Source organism: Carettochelys insculpta, chromosome 5, assembly GCF_033958435.1.
Source record: "Carettochelys insculpta isolate YL-2023 chromosome 5, ASM3395843v1, whole genome shotgun sequence".
Lineage (NCBI taxonomy): Eukaryota > Metazoa > Chordata > Testudines > Carettochelyidae > Carettochelys > Carettochelys insculpta.
In genome coordinates this window covers 2,108,009-2,129,787 of record NC_134141.1, presented here as the reverse complement: position 1 = coordinate 2,129,787, position 21,779 = coordinate 2,108,009, and the positions used below count along the sequence as shown (strand labels likewise).

The 21,779-nt window shown below is 46.4% G+C and overlaps 1 protein-coding gene across 2 annotated transcripts in view; it reads left to right on the top strand.

Moving 5' to 3' along the window:
• Window positions 1–10,757: 10,757 nt before the first annotated feature.
• ZCCHC7 (zinc finger CCHC-type containing 7) overlaps window positions 10,758–21,779 on the top strand; it is a 164,656-nt gene continuing 153,634 nt past the window's right edge. The window contains exon 1 of one of the 2 annotated variants that reach the window (XM_074994009.1): window positions 10,758–10,782. The gene's annotated coding sequence lies outside the window, so the exon portion shown is untranslated. Of the gene's footprint in view, window positions 10,783–16,507; window positions 16,626–21,779 lie in introns of those variants that run through there. The other variant, XM_074994010.1, reaches the window with a different exon arrangement.

Here is a 21,779-nt window from a genome sequence, read left to right as displayed (position 1 = left end):
CTCTATTTTCTTAATGCCCTGTCAGAGATTGCTCCTGACAAGTACAAAATCGAATGTGTTTATGTCACATCATCCGTATGAATGTTTTGCATAATGCAACAGTGGTGCAACACTTCTGTTCCCTCTCTGAGAGCCTGGACTGCAACTCACACTTGTCATTGGGGGTAAGTTGTGGAGACGATAGACCCATCCATACATTTTTATCTCATACAAACCTCTATTGTAACTTTGGGTGTGGAATCAAGGCCACACATTATCCCAGCTGCAATGGGTCCATGACAGGTTTATTCCTGAACTCCACGTCCAAATTTGTAGAGGCAAATCACAGAAATGCACACCTATAGAAATTAATCCGCACAAGCTGACCCCCATGCCTACACACAGATACAAACGTGTATCCACCTAACGTGCTCTAACACTCTGTCTTTCACATTATTACAATTGTTCTTTAGTGCCTGGGCTCCTCAACTAAGATTAGAACTCCAGCATGGTAGGTGCTGGACACACACATAAAAAGGGAGAGTCTGCAGCAAAGGAATTATGATATAACTGGACAAAGGTAGGGAGAACTGCATGATAATTGCCCTCTTCTGCAATTACTAGTCGATAACATTCACTTTTTAAGAAATAATACTTTTCATTCAGAGTTCCCTTCTCTTGTAAAAACCTGTTCTGAAAGGAACACACCTGCATTTATGTCATTAGTTCTTTTGTGGATGTAAGCAGGGCCTGAAGGAATGCCCCCCGACAGCTGGCTGGGTGTGTCCATGGAAATACAGTTTGCTCCTGTTTAGTTTATCTAGTCAACAGATGGAGTGGTGTTTTGCTCACCGCACTCACCTTGGCTGGTGCTGGGTCAGAAATCATGTTAAAATTATTTATTTAGGTGCAAAGTCAAGTACCCTAATTCTGTCATTGCCAAACTTCAGAATCAGTACACAGTATGGATAGTGCTCAAGTGAAAAGGATGTATTCAATATTCTGTGTTCTCATCATTCAGTGTGTGGCCAGTGCATTATTTACTGCATACCGTTCAAACTCTACTGAGCAGACAAAATTATTAATTTCCTTGGCTCCAGGGCTCATCACCAGAGTATCTAAGCATCTCACAAAACATCAATGTATTCTCACAGTGCCCCTACAGGACAAAAGCGTGGTATTGGTCCCATTTTACAGAGGAGGAAGTGAGGCAAAGAAATTATGTTCAAAAGGACCCATTGAATGTTGGGAGCCCCACTTGAGTGCCGAGGAGTCGATTTCTGGACTGAGGCAGACACCTGTTTTGGGACATTTCAGCCCAAACAGTTAAAGTGTGGCACCATTATAAGCAACTGAGAATGGGTTCTTACTATGGAAAGTCTGGGGCAAACATAATATCAGGCAGTGCTACCAGTCACACCTATCACAGTAAACAGATTTAACAGATTCAGTAATTTGGATTTTCCAACGTGTAATTCTAGAATTCTTCATCCCCTTCTGCACAGCTCTCTGAAACACAAGCTACAAAAAATCAGTATTTCATCATAGTAGATACGGCAGCCTAAGCCTCTGTTAGCCTTTGGAGGCCCTCCTCTGGGTTGCGTGGGGATCCCGAGACAGCTACTGGTGGAGCTGAAATGCCAGGGAGCTGGGGGGCCCAGAGCTAGGGGACAGGGCTGGATTAACCCATCGCTAGGCCCTAGGTAAATATAGACCAGGCTAAACTTGACTGAGTGTCTGTGGGACCCAGCACAGACCCACAGCAGCATGGCACAGAGGCAGCTGGACAAAGCTGAGTGAGCAGGAAGTGGGTTTGCACTTCAGGCTTCCCCCACCTCCCTCCCCTCCCAGGTCTTTCCTCCACACCAGGCTGCAAATAGGGCTGCAGTGCCCAAGCAGAGGGTGCTGCTGCAGGTGGCGAGGGCCCTCTTGGTGGAAAGGACAAGGGGACAGTGTCAGAGAGACAAGAACCTTCACCTATGACGTTAGGGCCTCCCTCACAAGTTGGGGCCCAAGCCAGTTTGCTCTGGAGCTAGTCTGGCCTGCCTGTGGGAAGACTCAGGATATGAAGAGATGAGGAAATGTGCTGCATAGAGGAAGCCATTTGTGGTGAACAATTTAAGGGGTCTGCAAAACCCACAAAGCTATGTACAGTAAACTCTGTTTTATCCGGCATTCATTCAGCTGGAGCTCCCAAATAACTGGCACAAACATGCCACTTCCATTCTGCAAGCAGAACTGAGCATGTGAGTAACACCCCACCCCTTGGGGGCTGGCCTGTTCAGCACTGCCCTGCTTCCCTCAGAGCTGCCAGAGGGGCTTCCAGCCCCAGAGCTGCCTGCTTCCCGCAGCACGACTGGGTCCCAGCCACAGGGCTGCCACTGGACCTCTGCACCCCTGCTGGGGCCCAGCACCCAGGGCTGCTGGGGTTCCCTGGCCCTGGGGCTGCCAGCAGAGCTTCACATCCCTGCTGGAGTTTCCCCATCCCAGGGGCTGCTAGAGTTCCCCTTGGAACTCCCCCAGCCTAGGCCAGCTTCCCAGGGCTGCTGGAGCTGCTGGTGTGCCCCCAACCCCGGGGCTGCCTACGGCACTTTGTTCCCCCGCTGACTCCTAGCCCCAGGGATGGAGCTGCCAGAGTTCCCCTGATTCTGACCAGCTCCTAGAACTGGGGCTGGCAGGGTCCCCACCTCCCTGCCAGGCATCTATCAGCTTTGTCTATCTCCAGCTGCCTGTGGCTCCCTTGACCCCCTCCCATGCCAATATGACAGAGTTTACTGTATTGTACTAACAATGCTGGCACTTCACCTATCAAAGAGCTAATGACAGACACCTCTTTTCTTAGAGATCACTCTTGTAACACAAGGCTTCCCCGTGAATGGGCCAGTTCCCCAGTGAAACTCAGAGATCTAATGTTTCAAAGACTGGAACTCCAGTCCATCTGTTGGGAAGGATGGTAAACTTTGTCCCTCTTTCCCCATCAATACAAACACAGCAAGTAACCAAGGGAAATTCTGCAATACGATTTCCTACCCCACCAGAAGAGTTCCTGCAGTTTCTCTATGGGATACAATGATCAGGCCTCCATTGCTAAAATGTAACTGTGTTAGGACAGACTGAGCCTTGAAGCCCCCTGCTGGAGGCCTTGCTGCACCCCATCCCAGTAACCATAGAGGAGTCCTCTCGTGGGAGACTAGAGTGTCAGCTAAAAGAAGTGGCCAATCAGGGGCCAGGAAGGCCCTATAAGAAGAGCTGCAGCTCCAGAGCCAAGCTCAGTGCAGTGGAATTGCACCAGCAGATAGGACCTGTAGGACTGGCTACAGGAGTTAAAGCAGCACCTTGGAGAGCTCTTTGTGGAATGGTGATGAGAGATTATAGTGCTATTGATGGGTATTGGTGGACTGGTACTAGAGCCCTAATCTGAGGGTGAGGACTCTGCCTTCAGGAGGGGAAGCCCTAGAGACACCACTCCCTGGTCAAGTGGGGAACAGACTGTGGTGGGACTTTTGTGAAAACACCATGATAGGACCAAGTAAATGGATACCCTGGAAGATGATTGTTGCTGTGTACCAGCCTGACTTGGCTGGAGGGCTGCTGTCTAATAGACTTTGGAACTGCATCAGTGTTGATATGTGCATTTTTCCGGGGTGGGGGGGTGGAGGCGGTTGTGAGTGATTAGAGCTGCCTTGTTACTGGAGCTCATAGGAGTAATATATAGTTCAAGAAAGTAGTAGAGAGTAGTTCTTAATGGTTCAAAATCCTGCTGGAAAAGTATAACAAGTGGGGTTCTGCAGGGGTCTGTGTTAGGACTGGTTCTGTTCAATGTCTTCATCAATGATTTAGATATTGGCATAGAAAGTACGCTTATTAAGTTCGCAGATGATACCAAGTTGGAAGGGGTTGTGACTGCTTTGGAGGATAGGGTCAATTCAAAATGATCTGGACAAATTGGAGAAATGGTCTGAGGTAAACAGGATGAAGTTTAGTAAGGACAAATGCAGGGTGCTCCACTTGGGAAGGAACAATCAGTTTCACACATACAGAATGGAGAGAGACTGTCTAGGAATGACTACAGCAGAAAGGGATCTAGGGATTATAGTGGACCACAAGCTAAATATGAGTCAACAGTGTGGTGCTGTTGCAAAAAAAGCAAACATGATTCTGGGATGCATTAACAGGTGTGTTGCGAACAAGACATGAGAAGTCATTCTTCACTCTACTCTGTGCTGGTTAGGCCTCGGCTGGAGTATTGTGTCCAGTTCTGGGCACCGCAGTTCAAAAAAGATGTGGAGAAACTAGAGAGGGTCCAGAAAAGAGCAACAAAAATGATTACAGGTCCAGAGAATGTGACCTATGAAAACAGGTTGAAAGAATTGGGCTTGTTTTAGTTTGGAAAAGATAAGATTGAGGGGAGACATGATAGCGGTTTTCAGGTATCTAAAAGGGAGTCATAAGGAGGAAGGAGAGAACTTGTTCTTCTTGGCCTCTGAGGATAGAACAAGAGGCAATGGGCTTAAACTGCAGCACGGGAGGTTTAGGTTGGACATTAGGAAAAGGTTCCTAACTGTCAGGGTGGTCAAACAGTGGAATAAATTGCCAAGGGAGGTTGTGGAATCTCCATCACTGGAGATATTTCAGAACAGGTTGGATAGATGTCTATCAGGGATAGTTTAGATGGTACTTAGTCCTGCCATTGGGGCAGGGGGCTGGACTCGATGGCCTCTCAAGGTCCCTTCCAGTCCTAGTGTTCTATGATTCTAAATCTTTGAAATTAGCTGACTGAAAATTAATTTCTTCCATGAATTCTGGAACTCTAACTTGCTGATACAAAGTTTCTGCTATAGCTCGTTAGTGGCTTCCTTGATCCAAATCTTGATAGAAGGGCTTGGAAGTTAGGGCATTGGATGTTGTGTGACCCAGGTTCAAATCCTTGCTCTGACACAAACATCCTATGGGTTGGGAGCCCTGCCTTAGCTCCCATCTGTGGAATGGCGATAGCAGCCCTGCCTCATGGAGCATTTGTTATAGACTCCAATGCTAGGAAAGACCACTGTGATCTCCAGTCAGACCTCCTGTAACACAGGCCACAGGACTTCTGCCAAAATAATCCCAAGAGCAAATCCTTTAGGAAACATGCCATCTTCATTTAAACCTGGTCAGTGGTGGAGAATCCACTGTGATCTTAGTGCATCGTTCCAAAGGTGTTACTCTCATTGTTCAAAATGTACACCTGTTTTCTTTCTGAATTTGTCTAGCATCAACTTTTAGCCATTGGGTGTTAACCTTTTCTCTGCTAGACTGAAGGTGTTGTGAGGATAAAAACATTAAAGCGTGTGGGATGCCCAGACTACAATGATAGGACCCGTAGAAGGACTTACAATAGATAGGTAGATTAATGGGAAGTATGCTTCTGCTCCTTTTTGTTTTAAAGTGTATTTACATACATCAAAAGAAGACCAAGAAAGAAAATGAACTTCGAACCAAAATCTCCAACTCTTCTACTTGAATTCAGGGCTCATCTATACTGGAAAATTCATAGAATCCTTGGTCTGTAAGAGACCACAGCAGGTCATTGAGTCCAGGTGCCTGCCCAAAGCAGGATCATCTAAATCATCCCAGCCAGGACTTTGTCAAGCCAGGACTTAAAAACCTCTAGTGATGGAGATTCCACCACCTCTCTAGGTAACACATTCCAATGCTTCACCACCCTCATAAGCTATGTCTACACTAGAGAGTTTTATCAACAAAACTCGCAAAGCATCCACATTCCCAAGGCATTCTGTCAACAGTAAATCAACAGAACATGGCACTTTTGTGGATAACGTTCTGCCACACCCCCGAGGCACAATGCTTTGACAAAGATTTGTCAACAGAAAGCCAGTCTGGATGTTCCAGAAGTCTTCTATCGATGGAGAGGGCTTCCAGAACAACAGGCAGCCTTGTCTGCTGTTTCGGTTGGATGTTTTGTCAAGAGTGTCCAAGCAGTCCAGCCGATCCGTCGACAGAGCAGATCACTCTTTTAATCCACTTTGTGGTCTGACCACAATCTGACAGTTTTGTCAGAAGATATCTTCCAAAAGTAACTTCTGTCCACAGATTGCTCTAGTATAGACCTACTCCTAGTGGAATAGTTTTTTCTTAATGTCCAACCTAGACCTCCCCCACTGTAACTTGAGACCATTGCTCCTTGTTCTGCCATCCGTCAGAACTGAGAACAGCCTCTATCTGTCCTTTTTAGAACCCCCCTTCGGGAAGTTGAAGACTATCAAATCACCGCTCACTCTTCCCTTCTGCAAACCAAAATAAGCCCAAATCCCTCAGCCTCTCCTTGTAGGTCATGTGCTTCACCCCTGTAATTATTTTGGCTACCATCCACTGGACCCTCTTCAAAGCATCCACATCCTTTCTATGCTGCGTGGCACAGAACAGGGCACAATACTCCAGATGTGGCCTCACCAGTGCCAAATAGGGGGGAATAATAACTTCTCTAGATCTGTTCTTCCTAATGCACCCCAGTGTGCCATTAGCCTTCTTGGCTGCAAAAGCACACTGCTGACTCCTATCCAGCTTCTCATCCGCTGTAATCTCCACTCTTTCTGCTGCACAGCCAGTCGGTCTCCATCATCTCACAGAACTGGAAGGGACCTCAGGAAGTCATTGAGTCCAGCCCCTGCCCCTTACAGCAAGACCTATCATCCATGACAGATTTTTTTAAATCTAAACTGCCCCCAGATCCTTGAAAGGACCCTTCATGGGCTGAATTCACAACCCTGGGTTTAGAAGGCAAATGCTTTAGCCACTGAGCTATTCCCTACCCTGGCCTGACTTCTTTTTAAGTTATACCTTCCAACCTAGTAGAATGCAGTCTTTGCTGGCTGTAATCCAGAACACTCACTCTGCTGCTACAAGGGCCTCATCCAGCAATATATCACAAATTAGATTGAACTGGAGCAACCATTGTTCCTACAGACACACAGCAGGATAAAGGAGCCTCACACCTAAATAATCTGGAAAGCTATAGGGATGGAAAAATATACAAAATTTAAATTGAAGGGGATTTTCCAAGTCACCATAGTTTAAAATGGTGAGCGGATCGTCCAGATTCCCAAGGGTGTTCCGTCTGCAGTAAGTCAACAGAATGCAGGACTTTTGTCAACAGTCTTATCCCACTGCCCACAAGGAACGTCTCTATCGACAGAGATCTGTGAACAAAAAGCCAATCTGGACATTCTGGGGGGCCTTCCGTTGACAGAATGGGCTTCTGGGACACCAGGCAACCCTGTCCGCTGTGCTTCTCAGTGACTGTTTTGTGGATGGACCATCCAGGCACCGCAGCCACTTTGTCGGCAGAGTGGATTGCTTTCAATGCAACCTGTTCGCAATGTCAACAGAAGTTTTACCAGAACCTATCTTCTGACAACAAATCCCTCAACTAGACATAGCCTCAGATATTACTAAATGAAGAAATGTGGCAGTAAAGTTTCCATACACGTTACAGCAATGTCGGGCTGCAAGGGAACTCCAAGTCATTAAGCATAGCCCCATGCACTGAGGCAGGACCAAACAAACCTAGACAATCATTGTCAAAAGTTCCTGATTTATTCTTAAAAACATCCACCAATGTGCATTCCAGAACACCCCTTGGAAATATATTCCAGAGCTTAATTACCCTTATAGGGGAAAACTTTCTGATATCTAACCTAAATCTCCCTTACTACAGATGAAGCCAGTTGCTTCTTGCTCTACCTGCAGAGGACAAGGACTACAATTGATCAGACGATTCTTTATAATAGCCCTTAACATATTCCTTCAGTACCTGAATTTACAAACTTAACAGGGAACAATGCAATAAATGTTTGGCTGAGTCTTTGACCAACTGCTAAACCTGCAGTACAGCTAAGCAAAGGTTTTATATTTGTATCAATTCAATTGGTGTAAGGCAACCAGCGTCTCAGATAAAGTGCCCTATGTATAAATAGCTGTCCCACACAAGCTGATCACCCAATAAGGGTGTGTCTACACTTGCATTCCTCTTTTGAAAGAGACATGCAAATGAGGCAAGTTGAAAATGCAAATGAAGTATAAATTTGCATATTCAGCACCTCATTTGCTTATTCTAATTTCAAAAGAGCTTCTTTCAAAAGAAGAAAGCCAGTGTAGACGCTGTTCTTTCGAAAGTAAACCCATCTTCAAAAGACTCCTTCTTCCCTTTATTTAATGGGAAAGATTCTTTCGAAGATGGGGTTTACTTTCAAAAGAGCAGCGTCTACACTGGCTTTCTTCTTTCGAAAGAAGCTCTTTTGAAATTAGAATATGCAAATGATGTGACATATATGCAAATTTATACCTCATTTGCATTTTAAGCTCATTTGCTTGCTTCTTTCAAAAGAGGAATGCAAGTGTAGACACACCCTAAATAATTTTGTTAAAGTGCTACTGGACTGCTTTTTGTTTTGATAGTACATAGACTAGCACAGCTATCTCTCTGGCTGTATCTACACTTGCATTCCTCTTTTGAAAAAAGCATGCAAAAGAGGTATGCAAATAAGGTAAATCAAGAATGCAAATGAGGTATAAATTTACATAGCATGCACCTTATTTGCATGCTCTTATTTCAAAATAGCTTCTTTCAAAAGAAGAAAACCAGTGTAGATACTGCTCTTTCAAAAGTAAACTCTATCTTAGAAAGAATCCTTCCCTTTTTTTTAGGTATTTTCAAGTTCCCAGGGTCCTTTTGAAAAGGACCCGTCTGGACAAGCCGTGTGGCAGTGAAAAGCAACAAGTTCAAAGACCCGCAACCACTGGCATGCTAATGAGGCACTGAATATGCATTTCAGCACCTCATTAGTAATCTTTGAAATGGCCATTTTGAAAATTTGGGCTAGTGTAGAGACAGCCATGGAGTAAGGTGGCTTCCACACTCCTGCAGGCTGGAGGGAGTTTGCAGAGCCCTATCTAATTGGAGACAAGCTTATCAGCCGCCAATGAGAGGGCAGTTGCTGGGGAACCCCTCTCTTTAAGGAACTGCTCAGTTGAGCACAGTCTATAGGGATCTGATATGGGAAGGGTAGGACTAACTCCTAGCAGGAGAGGAGGCACCTTGGACAGAGCAGTGCTGGGCAAGCTAAAGGGGAACTAGGGAGAGGACTGCTACCTTCAGAGAAGGCCTAGGAGAGTGCAGAGATCATGGGAAAGTGGGCCAGTGAATGACAGGCAGTACAGGGGAAGAGAAAGGAGGGTAGGGCTAGACTGCCAGAGGGTTCCTGGGCTAGGACTCTGAGCAGTGAGTGGGCCCGAGTCCCCCCACTTCTTCCTGGCATCAATACCATGCCACCAAGCAGCAGCTTTAAGGACTGTCTCTTGCCCCTGAGGTAAGGGACTAGATAGAGGCTGCAGCTGGCCACAGCAGTGGGTGTGCAGATGCAAGACTGCTGATAACCTTGGAAGTTTCTGTGTAACACCAACAACCAAGTAATGTTTCACTTTTTTTTTTTGTTTATAAAAATCACCCTTAAGACCATGACTGGATTCTTGTGCTCTAGGCAGGTTTTGTGTGCACATGCTTAAAACTGCACAGCCAAACCCTTCACAACGCATCTGAATTTTCAAGCTCTTTCCCCTGGGAGGATTAAGAAAGTTTGAGATTACCTCACTGGGAAAATTTCACAAAAGCACCTTCCTAGGCGTTCAAAGGGTTCCTTGCATTTAGCTAGTGGCAACAATACCAACTGAAGGCAGAGGAACATGTGACCTTGGAAAGTTCTACCACACGCCTACAGCAGCACACTTCAAGTCTCTTGTGGGCCCCCACCTACAGCAGCTGAAGGGCCAAAGCAGGGAACAGCCTTAACAGCATGTCACATCTGACCAACATGACTGGCTTTGATGACAGAACAGGGTGTGTGGATCTGGGGAAAAGGGGTGGACATGCCATAGGAAAAACCTGGCTCAAGCCATCACACAGTCCCCCGCAGTATTCTCACACGCCAATTAGAAAACAGACTGGATGACTGGACAACCATCAGATGGAAAGGAGACTAGCTACCTAGTCAGCTTCAGAGGTTAGTGATCCACAGCTCTGTGCACGCTCAGGCAGGGCGCGATGCGGTCGCTCAGGGGTGACCTCCCCCCCGGTGCTATGCACACTGTGCACGCTCAGGCAGGGCGCGATGCGGTCGCTCAGGGGTGAGCACTCCAATGCTAGGGGCCCAGGCCCTAGGTGTGCCCAGGCAGGGCGCCGTGCGGTCGCTCGGGGGCCAGGCCCGCCGCTGCGACGGGCCCAGGCAGGGCGCTGCGCGCGCGCTCGGAGGCCAGGCCCCCCGGAGCGACGGGCGCAGGCAGGGCGCCGAGCGCTCACTCGGGGGCCAGGCCCGCCGCTGCGACGGGCCCAGGCAGGGCGCTGCGCGAGCGCTGAGAAGAACAGGCGCTTCCCGCCTTCCGTCACGCGCCCCGGCAACGCCCAGAACCGCCAGCTTCGCGCCACGCGCCGCGATGGCCCCTAACGGTCCCGCCCCTTCGATCGCCACGTCAGCGGCCCCACGGCCTCCTGGGAACGGTAGTTGTTTTGGCGGTTCAGCGCAGTCCGTCTCCTTCCGCGCGCGGCGGGACGCAGCTCGGGGAGATCCCCCCTGCTCCCCCGCCCGCATCCGGCACGCCGCCTCGCGAGGCGCGCGCGTGCTCCGCATGCCATCCCTCCGCCGGAAGCGCCTGGGGAAAGGGGCGGGGCTTCGGGGCGTTCCTGGCGCGTGTTCCGGTCTCGGTGCTTCCTGGTTGGTGCTTCCTGGTGCCGGAGCCGGCAGCGAGTCTGTGAGTGCGAGTGGGGCCGCCGCTGGCGGGCAGGCAGCACCTTCCGCGCCGCGCCGGGCCTCGCCTCCCTCCTCAGCGCCCCCCACCCTTCCCCGCCGCTGCCGCGCTAGCCCCGCCCGTGCTCCGCGCCCCCTCCTGGCCAGAGCCTCCCGCTGGAGCGTCTGCTCCCTGCCCGGCACGGACCCCCTGAGGCCCCCGAGCCCGTCTCTGCGACCCCCGGCTAGAACCCTTCCGAGTACCCCGCAGCGCTTGTGCTCAGTGGGCCTGCCCAGCCAGGCCCCATAGCCGCTTCTCTGTGGCCCGGCCTGGCCGCTTCTCCCGTCTCCTGCCAACCCCTGCCCAGGCCGAGCGCCCACACCCTGCCTGTGCCCTTCTCCCTGACCCCTGCCTGGCCAGAGAGCCCCCCCCCCCCTAAACACACACACCCTGCCTGTGCCCTTCTCCCTGACCCCTGCCCGGCCAGAGAGCCCCCCCCCCCCCACAACACACACACCCTGCCTGTGCCCTTCTCCCTGACCCCTGCCTGGCCAGAGAGCCCCCCCCCCCCCCCCAAACACACACACCCTGCCTGTGCCCTTCTCCCTGACCCCTGCCTGGCCAGAGAGCCCCCCCCCCCCCCAACACACACACCCTGCCTGTGCCCTTCTCCCTGACCCCTGCCCGGCCAGAGAGCCCCCCCCACAAACCCTGCCTGAGCCCCTTCTCTCTGATCTCTGCCTGGCTAGAGGACCCCCTCCCCACACACAACCTGCCTGTGCCACGGACCCTTGTCTGGCCAGAGAGCCACCCTACATACCCTGCCTGAGCCCCTTCTCTATGATCACTGCCTAGCCATACTCTGGCTAAACTCCTTCTCCATGGCCCTGACTGGCTAGAGCACCCCTTCCCCCACCGTACCCCACCTGAGCCCCTTCTATTCTGTGTCCCTTGTCTGGCCAGATACTCCTCCTTCCCCAAATATCTTCTCCATGATCCCTGCCTGGCCAAGTTCCTCCCCAACCCCTGTCTAGCCAGACACACCTCCTTTCCAAACTCCCCCACGATCCCTGCCCAGCCAGATCCTCCCCAAGCTCCTTTTCTTCCATGCTCTCTGCCTGGCCAGAGACCCCTCCACCAAGCAACTTCTCCCTCCCTGGCCAGATTCCTTTCAAATAGTGCCCCCACCCCAACTCCTTCTCCATGCTCCTTCCTGGTGAGAGAGGGCTCTGCCACGCCTGTTCCTTGCCTGGCCCCAAACTCCATTATCCTCAAGCACTCTTCATTCAGTGCCTCGTCGTCCCCTTAGACATCAGAGCCCAAATGCCCCTTTCTTCAGACTCCCATCCCAGAGCTGCTGCTTTACCACGTATGCCTTGTTTCTGTCCCTGGAGATCACCACTTCCACTGCATGTTCTGTGCATCAGTTCCTCACCATGTCCTGCACAGAGTCCTCTCCCCACTGCATACTTTTCCTCTTTTCCCTTCACCGGCCCCTAGCTGCTCAAATACGACATAGTTTCCACATGATGCTTGCTCCCAAATTTTGACCCTTTTACAGCTAACATGTATAAATCAGTGTATTGCTGCTGGCTTTGAACAATGGGTCCCAGCATGCAATACTCCTCCTTGATCCAAATATTGTCTACTTAGATCAAGATGGTGCGCCTCATATTGGCACCAGTAGTCTTTATTTAAGCTCAGGTGGGCCCAGCTCTGCCACATTGTGCCATGCAAGGTTTTAGTGGTGCTAGATGCCTTACATTTTGGAGCTGTTTGGTATTAAAAGAAGTGCTTGTCTTTTGTGGTAGCATGTAAGTGTCTAGTTCTTCAGTTGCTGTATGAGTGCCAAACACATAAGTCCCTAGCAATCTCAAGGAAAAGAGTGAGTAGTAGGTCCCTGGCAGTTTCATCCTTAGAACTTTGTTTTGTGGGAAAAGTCAGAAGAAGGTGTTGGGGAAGTGATGGGAGGAAGAGGTTAATATAATTCAATAAAATTATATTTGTGCCTTCTGTGGATGGGTAGTACATATAACATGAGTGCACATATTCAACGAGATGTTAGCTGGGTTATCTCCTTTCATCTCCTTCCCCATTTGCTGTCCCGAAAACTGCATCTTTATTTTCTTCTATGCTAGAATAATTTTGTTTTTTATAAATTCATTATATGGACTAATTGTTGAGAGAGAGCTGTTCTGAAGGTTTTCGGGTTGAATTCACCCTAGATGTAAACTCAGCTGATTTCATTGAAATTGTACCATTCTATGAAGATGGTGGGAAAAAGTTTTCCCTAAAGTGAAAATACTTTCAAACCACTTGAAATAAATAAAACTTCTTCAATCTTGTGTAATAAAATGAAACTTGCACTTCAAACCTACCTCTAAGAGAGAAAATCCCTGTGAGGTCATTGTAAAGAAGAATCCCTCTGTTACTTATATGAGGATATAAGAATGTCCATACTTGGTCAGACCTGTGGTCCAGATGGCCCAGAATCCTTTCTTCTGAGAATGGCCAATGGCAGATGCTTTAGAGGGAATGAACAGAATACGGCAATTATATCCCTTGTTGTCCAATCCCAGCTTTTGAAAGGATCTAGCTTTTAGGGATACCTGGAGGATGAGTTTGCATCCCTGACCATTTTGGCTAATAGTTACTGATGGACCCATCCTCCATGAACTTTCCCAATATTTTTTGAATCCAGCTATAGTTTAGGTCCTCACAACGTACCCTGGCAATGTTTCCCAGGTTGTGTATTATGTTAAGGAAATACTTGCTAGCTATGAATTTCTTTAGGTGATCCCTGGTTCTTTTGTTATGTAAAAAGGTAAATAACATTTCCTTATTCATTTTCTCCACACCATTCTTTATTTTTTAGACCTCTGTCATATCCGTACCACCTTAGTTGCCTCTTTTCCAAGCTGAAAAGTCATGGGTTTTTTTAAAACAACAAGAAGTCCTGCGGCACCTTGTAGACTAACAGATATTTTGAAGCGTAAGCTTTCATGGGCAAAGACCCACCTATGCATCTGACGAAGCGGGTCTTTGCCCATGAGAGCTTAAGCTCCAAAATATCTGTTAGTCTTTACGGTGCCACAGGACTTGTTGTTGTTTTTGAAGATACAGACTAAGACAGCTACCTCTCTGATACATGTTTTTTTTAATCTCTCGTCATATGGAAGCTGTTCTATACCTCTTTCAGCGATGCTGGAGTACCTCTCCGGGCGCGAGCCTGGGCACTTATTACGGAGACTCTGGGCTGCCCAGACACCAGTGTCCCCCTCTCGGCTTTACTGATATAGTCCAAAGGAGAGGATAACCTCCATGTCTGGTACCAGCTCAGCTGCAGGAGTTGCCGGGACAGTGCCAGAAGTTGACACCGAACCGCCTTCGGACTCCACTCCAGATTTTCTGTCAGGGTTTACTCCCTGAGCCTTTCTCCTTTCCAGGATAACCCACAAGGCAGTGGGTTCTCTCTAAGGCAGCTGCAGGAGAAGTGCAGGGAGCAGCAGAGGAAGCCACTCTACATAGCCTTCATCGACCTGACCAAGGCCTTTGACTTGGTCAGCAGGGATGGTCTGTTCAAACTGCTCCACAAGATAGGCTGTCCTCCATGGTTACTCAAGATGATCCAGTCGTTCCACGAAGACATGAGAGGAACCATCCAATATGACGTCGCATTATCGGATGCTTTCAGAATCAGGAGCGGCATCAAACAAGGATGCGTGCTTGCTCCGACATTGTTTGGGATCTTCTTCACACTCCTCCTGAAGCATGCCTTTGGATCTTCAACAGAGGGCATCTTGCTGCACACAAGATCTGATGGGAAACTGTTTAATCTTGCAAGGCTGAAAGCTAAGTCTAAGGTGCGGGAAGTCCTCATCAGAGACATGCTATTCGCAGACGATGCTGCTGTAGTGTCTCACACAGAAGACCAGCTTCAAAAACTGCTGGATCGGTTCTCCAAAGCGTGCAAGGACTTTGGGCTTACCATCAGCCTAAAGAAGACAAACGTACTCGGTCAGGATGTTGCTGAATCCCCATCAATCAGCACTGACAACTATACGTTAGAGGTCGTCCACGAGTTTGTTTACCTCGGGTCCACCATCACTGACACCCTGTCATTGGACACTGAGCTAAATAGGAGGATCAGAAAAGTGGCCACAACTCTGTCCAGACTCAGCAAGAGCGTGTGGAATAATAACAAGCTGTACACTCACACCAAAATGCAAGTCTACAGAGCCTTCATCCGCTGCACCCTCCTTTATGGCAGCGAGACTTGGACCCTGTATGCCCGCCAGGAAAAGAGGCTGAATGTCTTCCACTTGCACTGCCTCAGGCGCATCCTTGGAATATCATGGAAGGACAGAGTGACCAACACCACCGTCCTCGAGCAAGCTGGAATCCCAACCATGCACACCCTCCTCAGGCAGTGTCGGCTCCGCTGGCTTGGCCACATCCACAGGATGAATGATGGAAGGATTCCAAAACACATCCTGTATGGTGAGCTAGCCTCTGGCAAAAGAGCTCCCGGATGCCCCCAGTTGCGCTACAAAGGTGTCTGCAAGAGAGACCTCAGAGAGGTAGACATCGAGCTGGACAACTGGGAAGAACTAGCAGATGACCACGGCAGATGGAGGCAGGGGTTACACAAGGGCCTTCAGAAGGGCGAGATGAGGATCAGACAGCTAGCAGAGGAGAAGCGAGCGCACAGAAAGCACAATGAGGACTTGCCAGACACCCACCACATCTGCAAGAGATGCAGCAAGGACTGTCACTCTCATGTGGGTCTTCATAGTCACAGTAGATGCTGTAAATGAAGTCCTCAGTTGAAACTATAAAGGGCGTGATCCATAGTCTATGCAGCCTGAAGGATGCCTCCTCCTCCTACTACTACTACACCTCTAATTATTTTTGTTGCCCTTCTCTGTACTTTTCCCATTTTTAATGTATCTTTTTTGAGATGGGGGTGCAACTAGAACCAGGTGCATTAATCCAAGGTGTAGCTGTGCCTTTGATTCATATAGCAGTATTATGATGATTTTTTTCTTATCTATCCCCTTTTAAAATGGATTTTAACACTGTTAACTTTTTTTTTTAAACTAGCTCTGTGCATGGAGAAGTCTCAGGAGGTAGCTGTGTTAGTCTGTTATCTGCAAAAACAACGTGGAATCCTGTGGCACCTTAAAGACTAACACGTTTACATGGGCATAAGCTTTCATGGGTAAAATCCACTTTGTCAGATACATCTTATGCCCAAGTAAACATTAGTCTTTAAGGGGCCACTGGATTCCTTGTTTCTGCACATTGAGTGGGTGTTCTCAGACAATTAGCCACAAGGAATCCAAGAATTCTTTGTTGACTGGTAGCAGTTTATTTAGAAAACAACATTTGTGGGTATTATTGGGATTATGTTTTCCCCTGTGCATCTGTTTGCATTTCAGTCCTGCATTTCATCTGCCATTTTGGTGGAACGTCACTCAGTTTGTAGCTCTTAGCAGTCTGCATTGCTCTTAACTATCATGAATAATAATTGTACCATCTACAAACTTTGCCACCTTTTTTGCTCTCTTTTTCTGATCATTTATGGCTATGTTGAACAGCACAGGTCCCAGTTTGGATACTTAGAAGACAATGCTATTTACTACTTTCTGTTGTGAAAACTAACTGTTCTTATCCTTTATTTCTTTTCTTTTGACCAGTTACTGATCTACAAGAGGACCTTCTCTCTAATCCTATGACTGCTTATTTTGCTTAAAAACCTTTGGTGTGAGACTTGTTCAAATGCTTTCTGCAAGTCCAAAGGCATGCTATCCACTGGGTTGTCCTCGGCCACATGATTGCTGACCCCTCTCAGAGAATTCTAATAGGTTGGTGAGGCCTGAGTTCCTCTTCAAAAGGCCTATTATGACTCTTTCCCAACATATCGTGCTGATGATCTGTATGTCTGATGCTTCTGTGGAAGACTCCAATTTTGTCTCATAGTCAATTTTTGCTTGTTTTAAGGAATTTTCAGACTGTTTTTCTCAATTTGAACTAACTACAGACATGCTAGAAAACTAGCATTACAAGGAAAAGTACTTAGTCTTTCCTGTTGCTGCTTGTTTGTTTGCGTAGGCTGCTGTTTAGCAATGCACACTATCTTTTCTTTACCTCTGAAGCAATCTTAATTGCCTTACCACTTTATCTGGTAGTGTCAGCCGTATGGTGCCTTCCGTCTACTTATACAGGTTGCACCTCTTTAGTCCGGCAACATCTGTGCTCCAGCATGATTTTGATTAGTCATATGTTCGCTTATGAGTGTGGCCAAGTTTTATGTGGTCCCATAAATTTTGTTTACAGCCACCAGTCCTGGCTCTCAGTGTTCTGTGCTGTTATTTTAGCTGTAATTTACCCCAAATGTCTTCTAAGAGCCCAGTAAGCAGTGGAAGTGTTGGTAATGCTGCTAGACAATACTGACCTCCTGTGGACCAGCAAATTCTCTCATTCAGCCCGGGTCAGGTCCCTAGGATGCTGGACTAGGGAGGATCAACCTGTATTCTACTTGAAACTGGGACAAAAGACACTTAACATACATGCAATGTTAGCTCTGGTGCTGAGTGAATTTAAATGATTTCAATTGAAATAAAACTTGTTTTTAATTTAAATAGATTTGTTTAAAGATTAATTTGAATTTACAGCCATCTATCTGAAGTGCTGTTAGAATAATTTAAAACTTTAAAGAATACCAGTTCAGTAAGTTGAATAGATGTTATGCATTGCACATCTACAGTTGTCATAGCAGTATTATTCATGATACTTGAACTGTGTAGTTCTTTAGCCTATTTAATTAAATAAAGATTAAAATGAAATAGAGATTTTCAAGTCTGGACTCTGTGTTACAGGTATTATCCAAATCTCAGATGATTTAAATCAGAACAAGCAGCTGGGTATTCAATAGATTTTGGCAGCTCCCTGGGACTATTGATTTTTCTAGAACAGAATATCTTCATTTGCTGGTTTTTTGTTTTATTGTTCATACTTGGGGGGAAAAAGATGAGCTTCTCTCTTTTCTCTTCTTCATACTCCATAAAACAGTACCACACGTCTTTATTTCCTGTAGCTGCTTAATATAGCTTTTGGCCTAAAAGAGTTAAGTAACACCACTACAGAGATTAAATAAAAGCCCAGGAATAGAAAAATTGCATCGGCAGAGCCTGAAAGATACCTGCTGTTTTAGAGCCTTCTGACCCCATAGAAAGCTGCTGCTGTTTCCTTCCTCAGTGTCCTGACTTCGGCGGGGGTCTTATCCCTTCTCATGCTCTGTTTTTCTTCTAGTGTGTGTTTCCAATAATTGATTAGCTCAAAAACCTTCATTTCTAATATTCTTAGCAGCAACCAGCTGTTAAGTATCATGTCAGTTTTTAACTTCATTTTATTCCTATCCATCTGGCATTAAATACCATCAGTGAAACTGACCAGATTTGTCAATTCTGTTGTTGGTCTGTGAAGGTTTGAGCTGTAGCAGTGCTGTGTCCTGGCTTGGTTGGCTTCAGCATTCCCATTGATGAGAGAAAGAAAGAGATGGTATAGCAACACCAGGATCTTGAAGTGAACCTTGAATAGGATGGGGAGCCAATGTGGAGTGCAAATCACCAGGGTGATATGCTCTTATTGGTCTGTATCACTTAGGAAAATAGGCTCTGTCAAGGGCTGTCTCTTTTCCTACAAATATAATTTCAGTCTTCCTTTGTTAGAGCTTGACCTGACACTTTTCTCTCACTTCAGCTACGTGTACGCTACAAGATAAATTCGAGTTTATTAAAATTGATTCTATAATGCGGGTTTTTTAAATTTGATTTTGAGTATCCTCACTTTCCACAGGCTCCCAACAAATATAACATATTGCTGCCACTCTGAAATCACCAAACATTGACTGTTGCAGCAGCTCATTGTGGGAACCTATCCCACAGTTCCCTCAGCCCTGCATTCTGAGCTGGGAGCCACGTGCAGCAACGCTGTCTGTTTCTCAGATCCCTGCACCTTGGGGAACCTGGGAAACTGACAGCGCATCAACCCGTGTCAGTTTCCTGGCTCTTGCTAGTAGTGAGGAGCCTGGAGCCAGGTGTAGCGGCACTGTCAGTTTCCTTGGGTCCCTGCAGCTTGGGGGACCTGGGAAACTGACAGCACAGCAGCCCTGGTCAGTTTCCTGGTTCCTCCAAGCTGATGGATCTGGGAAACTACAGTGCAGCAGCCCTGGTCAGTTTCCCAGCTCCCACTTGTAGCAGGGAGCTGGGAGCCAGGTGCACGGCATAGCTTTGTGGGATACGTACGGGACACATGTGAAGGCTGATAAATTTGATTTTAAGACATGGCACTTCCACACTGGCCTTTAATTGAACTTCTGAATTCGAGCTTGACGCTATACCCGTCAGGTAACTGCAATACTGTAATCTCGATATTAGTGTTCCCAAAATCAAATTAATGGTATTTACAGTGAAAACAGCCGTGTGGTAATATTGAGCTTACTGCCTTAAATTCAAATTTATCTTGTAGTGTAGATGCAGCCTCCAGCAGTAGGACATATGAGTAAATTTATTGCCCATGTTTGGTGAGGATGAGTTGGAAAGCTTTTTATTGGTGTTAAGCCTATAGTATCTCATGTCCCCAGTGGTCTTTACATTTGTGAAGAAGAGAGAAGACATGATTGATCTCTACAAAACTTTCCAATTCAAGAACATAGGGGAGAAGAAGGAGCAGTTAGTTATCCATCCTCATCCTTTGGAGTTGCCTATCTGATAGGAAACATTGAATGGACATTAGTAAGGATGGGACAAATTGCACTAATGTTGTCTAGATTAGGTAGCAGCACCTCATGGAGTACCAGTAGATCTAATATTGGATGCTTATGTTTTTAGCCGTGGCTCACTGAACAACTGCTCAGCAACTTTGTCTGGAATGTGAGACTTTAAGGTGTAGCAATAATGGGCAAGATTATTTGAGCTGAGCAATGACTTCTTGAAGAACAACCAAAGTATTGCTTTCTGAACTGTGATGGTGGGTTTGCCTTGTTGAAGGAAGTATTCTATATTCGCTTCATACCAATAATTTGTGATTTGTAAAGTGGGGTTGCTTGATTGGATAAAAGCTCTGTCAGGGAATGAATTGACACAAAACAGACATCAGAAAGCTCCTAACTCACAAACCTGTCAGCCAGCACTTTAATGGAGTGGGCCATTCTGTTAATGACCTGAAAGTCTGTATTTTACTGAAAACGAACTTTAAGGATCGCCTACAGAGAGAGAGAGAGTGGAACTGCCTTTTATATTCAAATTAGACACATTAACATGTGGTTTGAACTAGGATGACTATTTCCTGGCCCATTATAAGGACTCTTTTACATACTTTGTCTTATCTGACTCTTGACTTCCCCCTACTCGTACCGCCCCTCTTCTCTTCTGATTTGCCCACCTTGATTACAGTGTTTCTGATTTGTCAACCTTGATAACTATTTTTGGTTCTCTGTGCCGTAAATATTGAGTTTGTTCTGGTCTGGCTATGGTCTGAAGAAGTGAGTCTGTCCCATGAAAGTTCACTGCATAATAAATTATTCTGTTAGTCTTTAAAGTGCTACTGGACTGCTTTTTGTTTTGATAGCATATAGACTAACATGGTATCTCTCTATTTCTGTCAGGGAAGGTGATCTCTTCCTCCTCATCTGCTCTGATTTTGTTTTTGTGGAGCTGGAGAGACTGTAAGGAGTTTGAGTGATTTATTACCAACAGCAATGTCTACTAAAGAAATATAAGGATTCTTCAAGATAGATAATTAAGTCAGAGATTGTCTGAAGTTAGTGCTTGTAGTTTAGCTATTGCAATTCAGCTGGTCAAGATTTTACAGGTGCTGTAGCAGATTTTTTTGTAATATTTGCAGCATAAAATTGCATACATTTGGTTTGTGCTAATTCTATTTGTATACATTTTGTGTCTTTTGGTGTTCTGATCTCATGCTCTCATGCTTTATCTAACACAGGGCATCCGTGATCCAAGGCAATGTGAGGAGGGTGTGTCTAGGGCCAGTGCACCAAGAGTACCGGTCAACAGATGACTAGGTCCTTGCCTGACTATCATTGCCCTTGCCATGTAGCTAAATAAGTACACTTTGTTATTGTGCTCTCTCTGGAAACTCAATGGATGAGTCTCCTCTGATGCAGTGGTGAACAGACTTTTGATGTTGGGCCCCACTTTTCATTCCTCCAATTATCAGGAACCCCCAAACCTGTCTTGTATAATCCAAACCAACGGAAATTTTGGTTATGTTCACATGAGAGAAGGAAAAAAAAACTCTTGGCATGTGTAAGAAAATAAGTCTGTAGAATGTAAAAACTTTATGAATTGGTATATAAATGTGAATACACAGACATAACAGTAACACAGTTCTCCATTTTAATGAGATAGATGAGCTTGAAACCAAGCAGCTGGGCCGGTCTCCCACTTTGCGCACCCCTGCTGTAGCAGTCCCATCCATTCAGAGTGATCCTACAGAGGCTGTTGTAATTGTCATGATGGAGAAGAGGTTTTATGGTGGATAGAACTGTCATCTGTCCCATAAGTATATTAAAGTCTCCCAAACTGACAGATTTTGGAGACACCAGTACCAAGCCAGAAAGTAGCTCTGTTAGCTGTGTTAAGAAATGGTAAGTTTTTTTTTATAGTGAAAGTGAATGTTTTCTTAAAACTGAAAATTAATTGGAAAGAGTAGGTAGGTGTTGACAAACTCCTCCTGACCCAAAAAACCACTCTCTCTCTCTCTCTCTCTCTCTCTCTCTGTCTCACACACACACACAGAGAGAGAGAGATTTTTTTGATTCAAAATGACTTGTCATTTTGAAATATAACAATTCATTATTCAAAAAAAAAATTAAAGGTCAAAATTAAGTCAGAATGTTTCACTTGAACAGAGCAATTAATATTTTTACTTTGCACCCCCCCCCAAAAAAAATTATATTTTTGACTTTTATTTTCATTCAGGGCAGGAATGGTTTT